We start from the raw sequence: 12017 nt of genomic DNA on the forward strand, positions 1-12017 counted from the left end.
GAGGTCTGGGGTGGATTTTCCTTAAAACACGGCGAGCTTCGATCTGTTGATGTGGGTCAACTCATCTGCAATCTCTCGCCCTTGTCTCTGCCGCTGTGGATCCCCGGCACTGAGCGCTAACAGAGCGAGTGGGTGTGGGAGACTAATTGAGTGTCGGGGTTATGTGAATAAAGCCACTCTGGTAATCGTCTGGCTCAGCAGCAAACGGGATGAGATAAGGAGCGTCGGGTTGATATGGTGTCAAAAAGAGGAGTTTCCCACCGCTCTGCTGCCATCACTCTCTCCTTTCTCTGGCTGTCTGCAGAGGAGGGCACAGATAATATCTTCGGGAAGAGGAATGCACACTCAGCCCTTAGTGCTGATAACAACATCATCTTTTGCCACTGAATGGGCCGGGGGGGGGGGCTGTTGAGTACATTACGAAGTCAATGACGAATAGTACAATGTTTGAGGTGCTCCGTGTGGAGAGTGAAGAGTAAGAGCATGAGGCCCGGTGCAGGCAAAGAGCCACAACTATATATCTTTATCTGTTATTGACCACTTTAAGATCTTTACAGTTCAAGTCGGACTCACTCATTCACGTACACATTCATACAGCACTTCTACACACAAGTGCTTTTTCTATCACACACCATTCATATTAATAGAAAAGACTGACACAACTGCTAAGGCCAAATAACAGAACCACAATCACAATGTACGTGATTGACAGTGGATGTTGACAATAAAACAAGCAGCGTTTCTTTCTGCGGTCAATTTTCTTTTCTTTCTGTGGTCAATGGAGCTGTCGTTTGTGAAAACCTGCCAGCCAGGTTCACTAGACTCACTTGTTGTAAGTAACTTTGGTCATTTCGTTGTCAACAAAACATTGTCGCTCACTTCCGATGTGGTTGTATTCCCGTTGTGTGGCTTGTGTAGTTGAGTTACTGCCTTTGCAGCTGTTTTGCGGCTTTTGCATTCATGTTTCCAATGAATGTGCTTGTGTGAGATGTCTTGGCCAGTGTATTCCTACAATTCAGTTTTGTTTGTATAGCACCAAACCATCTATCCGTCTGACCATATGGAATAAGCTGCTGATTTTGTAAGGCCTAATGCTAAACTTATTTTATATCATTACTGTGTTGACTGAGCACTCCAGCCAGTCCACAGTAAATACTGTTGATGGAACATTTAGTGAGTAAGTGGGCAGGTAGAAGAGGCAGAGTGAAGCTCCACAGATATCCAGGTAATGACAGCAATATGGAGGCTGCAGCATCATCCCAATACGGGAGCTTTTATTGTTAATCAGCCGACAACGTCAAGCGCAGCTTTGCATGGATTACTTAAAGCTGCGCTTGTCGATATTTTTGGATTGGATCATTGGATCAAAGGTGCCGCTCTCACCCCCCCCCCCCCCACTTTCTACCCTCACCTTGTTTTGTCTCACTGTTGTCATGTGCTAATGTAGGAAAGGGTTAGGCAGAATTTTCTCTCTCTGATCACAGCTTTTCAAAAATGGAAACGCATTGCATTTCTTATGCATGTCCCACATTTACTTCAGGTATCAGTCAATTCAAATTCAAATTTTAATTCAAATTTTAATTCAAATTCAAATTCAAATTCAACTACAAATTCAAAACAACTTTATTTGTCCCCTGAGGGAAATTGAAAGGCACATAGAGCATGTCAAAACACAAGTAAAAACAAGAAAGAAACAATGGTGACATCAGTGCAATGTGCCGTGTCAGCAGACAGTTTAAAAACAGTGCAGTATACTTATATTAAAGAGCAAGAGTAGTGTATAAAACAGTTTAAACAAAAAAAAAATTGTAGCACTTAAATGGCACTTACCTATAGCACTTTGTAGTTTGGCTTTCTTGAAGATAATTGTACTTTCTTGATTCTTGTTGTTCTGGGTTTGTACCCTCCTGGTCGAATGCACTTATTGTAAGTCGCTTTGGATAAAAGCGTCAGCTAAATGAAATGTAAGGTAATGTAATGTATATGAATGTAAAAGGATGGTGAACAGGATAACGGCTGTGAAAACAGATTTTAAGAACATATATAAATACTGAATGATCAAAGTGAGAGGAGTACATTGAGGTAAGTAATACAGATGTAAAATGATGTACAGTTAAAGTTAATAAGAATATATATACAGGACCAGGTAGCAGCAGATTCATAAATACAGTAGCGCATGAAAATATATATGCAGCTGATAAACCTAGATACAGATAATGAGCAGTGAAGGTGAAAACTGATATGAACAATATATATAATTATTTTTGCTTATAAATAAATATATATACAGCAGATATGTAATAGATGAATAAATATAACAGCGAATAAGTAAATCTAAGCAGTTGCATTCTGTTGGTGCTGAGATGGGACGCTGTGATGTTTCAGTAACTGGGTCACTGCATGCCGAATATGATGACAATCCTCTCTTCTTGTCAGCACACGTCGTAAGAAAACCCAAAATAACGATGAATGTATGCAGCAAGTCCTCCCAGCGATCGTATAGGTAATCTGGCCCCATCTTCTGCATCTCCGGAAATATTACCTCTACATGGTGGCAGGGCTATCAGACATCCTGTATCCTGAAGCCTGATGTACAGTAGGTGTCTTATTCCTCTGAGCCGCTGTTGTTAAAAACACATCAGTGAACCACAGTACTGCTCGGGGTGATGTTTGTACATCACTGTGAACACACGCACACACACACGCGCACACACACACACACACACACACGCACACACGCACACACGCACACACACACACACACACACACACACACACACACACACACACACAAGCACTGTAGTTTATTTTGTCTCAGTCCCACATCCACACATCGTGCCGCCCCAAATACTCACTTCAGCACCGAATGTGGATTCATTCGCTGTTAAAACTAGTCCTTAATCAAACGGAATATTTCATCCTGTTTTGAGTAATTACTAAACAATAACAAAAACACCTGGTTCAGAAAATTACTGAGCCTCTTTTGAAAAACATGAAACTATAAACTTGTGATCCATGCGTGGGGCTTGTCACTGAGAGCCACAGACTGCGTAGAGGGGTGAGACAGTATTTGGGTGATGGACAGTTTATGGTGAGTTAATAATAAACCTGAGACACAAAAACAGTGAGTGGCAGATGAACAATGTGAGGATTTTAAGCTTGATATTGAATATTGTATAATCAAACTGTACATCGCAGACGAACCAAAAATCCCACATACTTCAGTAGAGGCAATGCAAGGCTACTTTATTTATAAAGCACCTTTCATACACAGAGGTAGATTCAAGGTGCAGGAAGATAACCCTGTTAAATAACTGCAGTATGACATTGTTAACACTGTATACCTTTCTTACTGTTTGTCAAATACCATCATTCACAATTAAGGCTTTCATTCAAAAGGTTCATGACCGTTATTCATTTGTAAGAGTGTAGGTGTCTAAAAAGAAACACAGGCAGGACTTCAAAATGACCCTGGAATGCTTCAACCCTAATTCAATTCAGTTCAATTCAATTTTATTTGTAAGGCGCCGAGTCATAATATACATTATCTCAAGGGTCTTTACATACAAGGTCAAGACCTTACAAGTGATAGAAAGCCCAACACTTCCCACAATTAGCAGACACTTGTGCACGACTGTGGAGAGAAAAAACTCCCTCATTAACTGGAAGAAACCTCGAGCAGAACCCGACTCGGTGTGAGCGGCCATCTGCCTCTGCCGGTGACGCCAAAGATCTAAAACTCCTCAACGTGCTGATTTTTCTGCCATATAGATTCTGGAGATGTTGCAACATGTGTTGTCCACCTGGTGTCAAAGAAAGAAGCGGTTTTCTAGTAGGAAGCTAATGTGGTCAAAGTTTGGAATCAGATCTGGAGATTAGTGCTGCTCCTCTCGCACAGTAGGAATAAAACGGAAAGATGACAAGAGGATTCAATCTGATGTTTCTCAAAGTGAAACCAGCAGAGATTGCTTAGATATACAATATGCCTACTCACACAGACTACCATTATTGGCAGTAACACTATTATTACAAGTGTCATTGCTGCTCCCTTCATCTCTGTTAGACTTTAAATAATTGAAACATTGATACACCTCTCCATTTATCTTAGACATTGTCTTTGTTCTCACGAATCTTGTAAATTATGTTATTTTGTTTGCTCTGCTCGTTCTGTACATCACATGTGGTTCTTTGTGAGGTTGCTATGGTTTTTTTCCTGTGTTTACAAAGTTCTTTTGTTATCTTTTCCTCACTCTTTTATTTGAGTGTTAAAGGCACAGGATGTAACACCCTATTAACCCCCATGAGGTAAATTGTGATTTGTGAATATGGGCTGTACAGATAAAATGTGAGTGATTGAGAAACGAGGCTACAACCAGCAGCCACTGCATTTTCCCTCCACGTGGAACATCTCAAGGTAAACACTCAGTTTAACAAGTGATGCTCCACTCATCTCTCAAATTGTGAGTAAATGTAATGTCTCAATTCAAAGAACTCCTGAACGACTCCAAACAAGGGGACACCTTTTTATTCCAGAAAGGGAGAAAAGAACAGAAACGGTTGCACAGGAATGCAGCTCAGCACAGAGGCATGATCTGATGCTGCCTCTTCATCCAGCGGTATCAGTGAGTATGAACTGTGTGTGTGTGTGTGTGTGTGTGTGTGTGTAGGCGCCACCTAAATGCTGGTGTCGTGTGGTTAACAGTGTCAGTTGAACGAGCGCTCCCACCACGCTGCTAGGTTAGACCTCGTGTTGCAGCAGCGCGCCCCCTCTGCGAGCAGCGGCTGCGCGCGGTCAGGTCGGGTACCCGGTGCCAAAAAGGACCTCACCTCACCCCGGGAGGAAATACTGCCACGCTCCCACCTGCCCCCCCTCCCACCTCTTTCTCTCACTCTCTCACTCTTTGCATTCGGGCAAAGGTGCCGCCGCTGAGGTCCGAGGGGCGTAAACTAAAGGATTTGAAATGAGGATGTCAGCGGGAGCAGCTGCGGGATGCGGGTGAGTTAAAGTCCCGACCGATGCCAAATTGTGGTTCCAGCTCCGGACGGAGACTCTTTGTTGGCTCGTGCGTGCGTGTGAGGTGTTGGAGGTGTGAGAAAAGTTGTGTGACTTTGGCCAGAGCAGAGGTGCGGTGCCGCGGAGCTCCAGACCCGGCTGCAGGTGGAAGTGGGTCGGGGGGGGGGGGACCAAGGACAGCCCAGTATACCTTTCATAGTATTATTATTATTATTATTATTATTAGGCAAAGCTGATCATGTGGTTGTCGTCATCAAAAGCGAATATGGTGCGCTGGCGGAGACAGTGCGGATGATGATGAGGAAGAAGAGGAGGAAAGAGATGGATGTGATGGTAGTGGCAGTGGTGGCACCTGTTGCACCTCACAGCTGACCAGCGTGCATTTCCCCAGCAGGTGGAGAGGAGGGGGTGGTGTGCGGGGGTGCATGTGGAACATTATTCATTTGTGCGTAAAGGTGCAAACATCATCCAGCATGCATCACATTTCATCGTCACTCTTTGCAGATCTCTGCAGGTGCAGGTTTCCGTGTTAACTCTTTATCGATGTTGAAGAAAGGAGCCTGTGCAGAATATTGCATTCATTCATATCCAGCATCTCAAGCCACACTAGTTCTAATAGCTTCACCCATTCTGTACACTTTTGTTATTTTTGGGGGAACCAAAAAAAAGAAAGAACCAACAATAAACCAAACAGAGTGAATAGTTAAACCAACAAGACATTGTTGTTTGTTCTCCTCCTCCTCCTCCTCCTCCTCCTCCTCCTCCTCCTCCTCCTCCTCCGCCTCCTCCTGCAGGGGTGTGGGGGGTATGAGGGCTTCATTGGAGGCTCTCAGTATACCTGACAGCCAGTGAGCGGCTCCTCTCCTCCTGCAGGCGCTGCCAGCTCCTCTCCTCTCCCCTCTCCTCTCCCCTCTCTCTCCTCTCTCCGCACACAGCTCATTTCCCATGCCTTTCATGCCAGCTCTTGGAAGCCTTTGATGTTTTCTCGCGCTGAACCCCGTGCACCCAAGCCGCTCTCGAGTATGTTAATGTTCTCTGATTGACTTATGAATCTTTTGATTAACCCACTTGTATGCGCGCTGCAGCGGGGTCCCCTGCGAAAATGCCATCACGGGGTAAAACGGAGCCGCGGCAGAGTGACATGCCGTCATTGGGAATTTCAAAGTCAGCGGCAGGTTGTGCCTAAATGATCAGTTTGATTTTGACTGCAACTTGTTTCTAAGAGACATCCTCGTCCCGGATGGGGGAAAAAAGTAGTTCTACAGCGGTGGATGGGCTGATTAAGACTTCAGCTACACTATGCAATATTAATGACTTGGGCTGATATCAAAGGCTGAACCTTGGAGATGCAATAGCCTGAAGTAAGCCTACATTAATAATGTGCTTAATTCCATCAGCAGTTCGAGTGTTTCTCCACTGCTTTCATGTGCAGCCTTGTGCCCAAATCAAAGCTCTTCAATTTTGCAATATACATTTTCGCAGGGTTTACATTATCCGGACGAGGCGTGGGCCCCTGTTTTCCAAGGTTTTTCTGTTTTTAAAACTCCACAGTATATGTAGGATTTTGTCCTCACATTTGTCTTCATAGATTTTTCAAATGCCACTTTATTCACGGCATATCCACACGCACTCTCACCACTGCATGTTGGGGCATGAGAGCTATGATCAGTCAGGTGATTACCACTAACAGTCAGCAGGTGGCAAAATGTTCTCAGGGATAGGAGGAGATGTGTCACAGCACCAGTGGAACATTGTGGTCAGACTGCTGCTGCCTCCCCGTCTCCATCCATGTAAGTCCTCTGACTCAGGCCTCGACCCGACTGCCACCGAGTCTGGGGCTGCTGGGTATGCGTGGCGTGCCATACATCAGAGGGCAAACCGGGGTTACACTGCTCATCAGGGCTCTATTGTCACGCCGGAGGATATATTCTATGGGCAGAGCACGCACCAGTCCAAGGGTCACTGGGCTTCTCTGTGGGTCACTTGGTTGTGTGTAATTTGATTAATTACAAATAGGACAAAACCATCACCACTCATGGGTCAATTACCATGTGAAGGTGGACTCAACTTTTATGTCAACACAGAAGACCATTGCATAAGGTTGAAAGCTCCAGAAGTGCCTCTCAGTTGCTGTGTCCAAGGGGGTGCAGCAAGTAGAGAGAGAGAGAGAGAGAGTAGAAAGTGGCACCCCTTAACTACAATATCAGCAGGTCCACATGGTAAGCCTCCCAAATAAATGTGTGTATTAAATAATATAAAGTAAGATACACTAATTTCAATGAGAGGTAGATTCTGATACAGCAGCACAAGGGACAGATGCAGAGGGAAGAAAACAAAAGAAAGGTGATGAAGAGATTAATAAATTAAATGAAATAGAGAAAATTATGAAAATGTGTTGTGCACATTGCATACATTAGACTATTAAATCAGTTGAGCAGATATTTATGCAAATGTAGGGGGTATGCAAAAATAGGTTGTGTGACTGAAACACCTATTGTAGAGCAGTAAAAACAGGTATTCATGTAGTGTGTCCTATACACAAGATAAATATAAGCATATACTGCAAGTATGAACAAATTTAGAGCATAAATAAATGTATATCAAATGTCCACCAAACATGTATGTACATGCATGTACCAAACACTTACTTGATTCTTGTTGTTCTGGGTTTGTTCCCTCATGGTCGAATGCACTTATTGTAAGTCACTTTGGATAAAAGCGTCAGCTAAATGAAATGTGATGTAATGTATTATATAGCCTTGGCTACATATACAGTAAATAATATGAAATATAAATTAGACATTTATTTGTTGTCATCTGATAGAAACAATAAGAGTAAAATAAATCACATTATGTTCAATACTGTTATATATGTAATTATAATATTCATGTTTTTTTAATCCACAATTCAGTTCATGGTTCACATGGTTTGTTGTAAATTTCTTGTTTCAATATGCAACAATACACTCAATCACATACTAACCTTAGGAAATGGTCAGACGCTTGTGGATCATTGGTTCAAACCTTTTCTTATGTATATTTCTTGTTTAAAAAAAACACATTATTACTGATGTATTTAATGTAATACAACTTATCTACAAACAGAAGATATATCATACTACCCTGCACATGTCGTTTCAGTTCTGCAGCCGCTCCACATCCTTGTCCATAAGGGAGTCTGGTGTTTTAGCTAAAGAAAAAAAAAAACAACAGCTCATGTTTGAATGTCTCAGTTGATCATCAGGGACGTGACGCATCAGATTTCTAGTCAGTCAGAGAAAGTAAAAGTTGGTCAAAAGCTCAGTTGTGAAATCTTTCTGCAATGCGGAGTGTGTCTCCTGACGCGCTGCTGTCAGTGCAGGCAGCCGGACACTGAGAGTGACGGACGCACCGCTCCGTCTGATGTTGTCCAGCGCTGGGCTCCCCTCCGCTCCCATCACTCGTCTCTGCCTCCATCAAAGTTAGTTTCATGGTCAGGCCATTGGTCAGTGTAAGATGAGACGCTATTTGTGAAGCTCGCCACATGGATTGCAGCTGGAAAAAAAACTAATGGAAATTGACTCAAGGTCTTTTCTGCTGATACATTATCTCATTGACTTAAAAGGTATAGTTCACCTAAAAAGTGTTTGAGTCCACAACACACTTTTCGACTCTCAGGGGTAAACAGTGTTTTAGCCAAAGTGACGTAATAAAACAACAGGAAAACCCCTCAACATGTCTCCATACTGCTCCTGTAGTGTCATCCAAGTGTCCCCTAGCCCCGACATTCATATTCGATTCAAGACAGCGTCATTTACACCGTGTTTTAAGTCCAGAGGAAGTGGCTAAGCTAGCGGATGTAGCCACACGTGCCTCCGAGGAGGATATCAGAGGACATTTGGGCTAAAAACATGGTGTCAATGACGCTGTTTCAAGTCTAATTTGAATGTCGGTGCTTGTAGACACTTGGATGACACCACACGAGCAGTATGGAGGCATTTTCTGTTTTTCTATTGTTTTATTACTTCACCCCCCCCCCCCCCCCCATCGGCATAGTGGTGAGTAGATAATGAGTGAATTTTCATTTTTCTGTGAACTATCCCTTTAAGGGGACGGCCACACAAACACCATTTTTTTTATCACAAGGTTGTTAAATACTGATGCTCTTCCAAACCGGATGTTGACTCCGATGTTAATACCTGCAGCTATGTTGGATGATTTGAGTTTCAATATGTTCACCAGCGAACCTCTTGACATACTTATTCTCCTCTGTAAGTTCCACGTTGATGGTTTCCTTTTTATATCATATGCCCAAAATTTCTTAAGAGAAAATCTCAGGATTCTCTTTTACTAGATACCATAGGTTTATATGATGGTCACCACTTTTAATCATTTCAGTTGCAGTCAGTTTTTCATATTAGTTCTCGATACTGCAACACATCCCCTGTGTTAACATGGCAGCAGACACCAAGGCCACTTTTTCAATCAGAGTTAAAATCACCTAGTGCAGTTACTTCAGAATAATTCCTTGTCGTTAGTGAATCCTCCTTAAACAGTTCTACAACATACTGTCACTTTTTACTGTTTGTGTGCTGGACGTTGTCTGCAGAACCTTTCACAAACATCTATGGTGCAGAGTGAGGTTGGAAAACTTTATGTTTATCCTACCTGGTTTATCTGCAATCAAGATATTTTGTTTTATTACTGACAAATTGTAAAACAGGAAGTGATTCTATTAATGTTCTTGCCACGATGGAGACAGACAGACACCCCTAACTGTGTGTGTCTGTGTCTCAGTACATTATAGTGAAAATTCTTTTTTTTAGCAAAATTATCTGGCTGCGATTTTGACCCGTGGGTTGCCCCAGTTGTCAAACGTTGCTGTAGACTATAGTAGAAGATCCCAGTGGGACCACGGACTGACTGTAAAGGCACACACACACACACACACACACACACACACACACACACACACACACACACACACACACACACACACACACTGACTGCTCAAGTGCTGGTTGCCTGTTTATTACATTTTTATTAATATTGAACATATTGCATGTCCAAATTGCACTCAAACTCAATACAAATGCCAAGTGTGAAGTTGATTAGATGAACGATTTGCTAAATATGCGTTAAACATACAGACAACAGTTATTTGTGGATTTAGTAGGTAGATAATCCCCCATACTGCCGTTATTGTATTTTATTAAATGTAATTAATAAAAGCAATCAATTAGTCTTCAGCTGTTTCAATTGAAAACCCTTCGTAAGCATACAGACACCATGGGTTACCTTCTACCTTTCTAATCAGATTTCTAATCCAAATCAAAATTATGTATTTTGATTTGACAATTAAAGAAGATTCCCAATTCCAGGATTAACTGTGGTGAAAACATGTTATAAGAAGTGTGCAGTGAATCACATCTTCATTTTCCTAACATGGGATTTCCTGTACATGGGATCAATAAACCAGCAGCCAAACAGGGGCCAGGCTGGAGGGAGAGGCTTCGCAGTGCAGACCAGCAGGAAGACTGACACATCAGACACATCCTGCTCTAAAGACTCAGCCAAAAGTGAACAGCAACATGAAAACGATGGGGCTCAGATACAGAGCAATTGCAGTTGTGACACTAAAATAACACAGTGTTGCATAATGACTTGTTTAAAACTCTACACACACAGTTGTTAGACTTGATTGGAGACTTGTTGGTCTGGGCAAAGGGCTGATAAAAGATTTTGCTGGTTTACACCAACCTCCAATGTTTCATCTTCTCCTCCCCAGCTTCATAAATCACTGAACAGACACATTCAAACACCTGTATGGTTGAGAGAGGAATTAGAAATGATTGATTTAAATGTTGAAAAAACTTTCACTTTAATTAGATGAAAATGTAAACAAAATGAATCAGTGAACAAGTCTCTGAATAAGCAAACAATGTGTCAGCCAACCAAAACTAAATTATTTTTCATTTGTCTTTGTCTGGTTCAAATGACACAATAGTGTGTGGTTTGGTGGTGACGAATCCAGCTTAGGCCTCTGGGGACAGAAAAGGGAAGTGAATCAAATCACTGAGAAGGTTTAGGTGGGAAATTTGATGTTTTTCACAATATCATGCCAGAATTTCAGAACAATTGTCTCATTTTAGTTTGGAGATTTGTGCGAAGAAAATACAAAGCAAAAAAAGATTGCCTGCCATAAACAGCGCTCTAGTTCAATTTTAGCTGTGTGTGTGGTTTCTTGTTGGAAATTGGGTTGTTGTACTGTGTATAGGTTTTGGCTTATGGATCACATAACTGACTAATATTTACAGTACAATTTGATGAGCACAAACTTTGAACTGACTTTACACATTCTCACCTTCTGTTCCTGAAGCAGCAAGTCAGCTCCAAGCATGTGCACTGAGGGTAACTGTGTGTGTGTGTGTGTGTGTGTGTGTGTGTGTGTGTGTGTGTGTGTGTGTGTGTGTGTGTGTGTGTGTGTGTGTGTGTGAGTGTGTGTGTGTCTGTGTGCGTTGAGGAGGCAGCACCAGCCTGCCTGCGCTCAGAGCCTCCACTCGCTGCTTAATAAATACCGCAGAGTACTTAACATCTCAATATGAAGGGGAGGTGCAGAGGTGTCAGGAAGCCAAATATTATGTCAAAAAGAGATTGACTGCAATTGGCTCTAATGATGACTACACGCTGAAGGCTGTTATTTACAGAGGAGTGAGTCAGAGACATTTCCTCTCCCTCCCAGACAGAAACCCTGCAGATGTCTGTGCCTTGCCCTGGGGAGTGGAACCCCAAACTCTGGCAGAACCATGTTAGTCGTGGATGGCAGTGGTGCTTTTATCCCTGAGCAGAGAGCCACGCATTGTAAAACAGATGATCTTCTCTTGTTCTCGGTTACTTCTTCAGCCTAAGATGAGTCGAGTGGTGTCAGTGTTGGTGCAAGGAAGAGTTTGGTGATCTTAAATATAAATATATAAATATATTGAAGTGCAGATAGTCCCACAAATGTTGTATCAGTATAAATTCA

At 42.4% G+C, this 12017-nt stretch overlaps 1 protein-coding gene across 1 annotated transcript in view; it reads left to right on the forward strand.

The window, feature by feature from the left end:
* Nucleotides 1-4722: 4722 nt before the first annotated feature.
* Nucleotides 4723-12017, forward strand: part of LOC117770507 (retinoic acid receptor beta-like) — a 200925-nt gene continuing 193630 nt past the window's right edge. Inside the window, exon 1 of the mRNA XM_034600039.1 lies at nt 4723-4996. The gene's annotated coding sequence lies outside the window, so the exon portion shown is untranslated. The remainder of the gene's footprint in view (nt 4997-12017) is intronic.

The sequence above is a fragment of the Hippoglossus hippoglossus genome, chromosome 11, assembly GCF_009819705.1.
Source record: "Hippoglossus hippoglossus isolate fHipHip1 chromosome 11, fHipHip1.pri, whole genome shotgun sequence".
Classification (NCBI taxonomy): domain Eukaryota; kingdom Metazoa; phylum Chordata; class Actinopteri; order Pleuronectiformes; family Pleuronectidae; genus Hippoglossus; species Hippoglossus hippoglossus.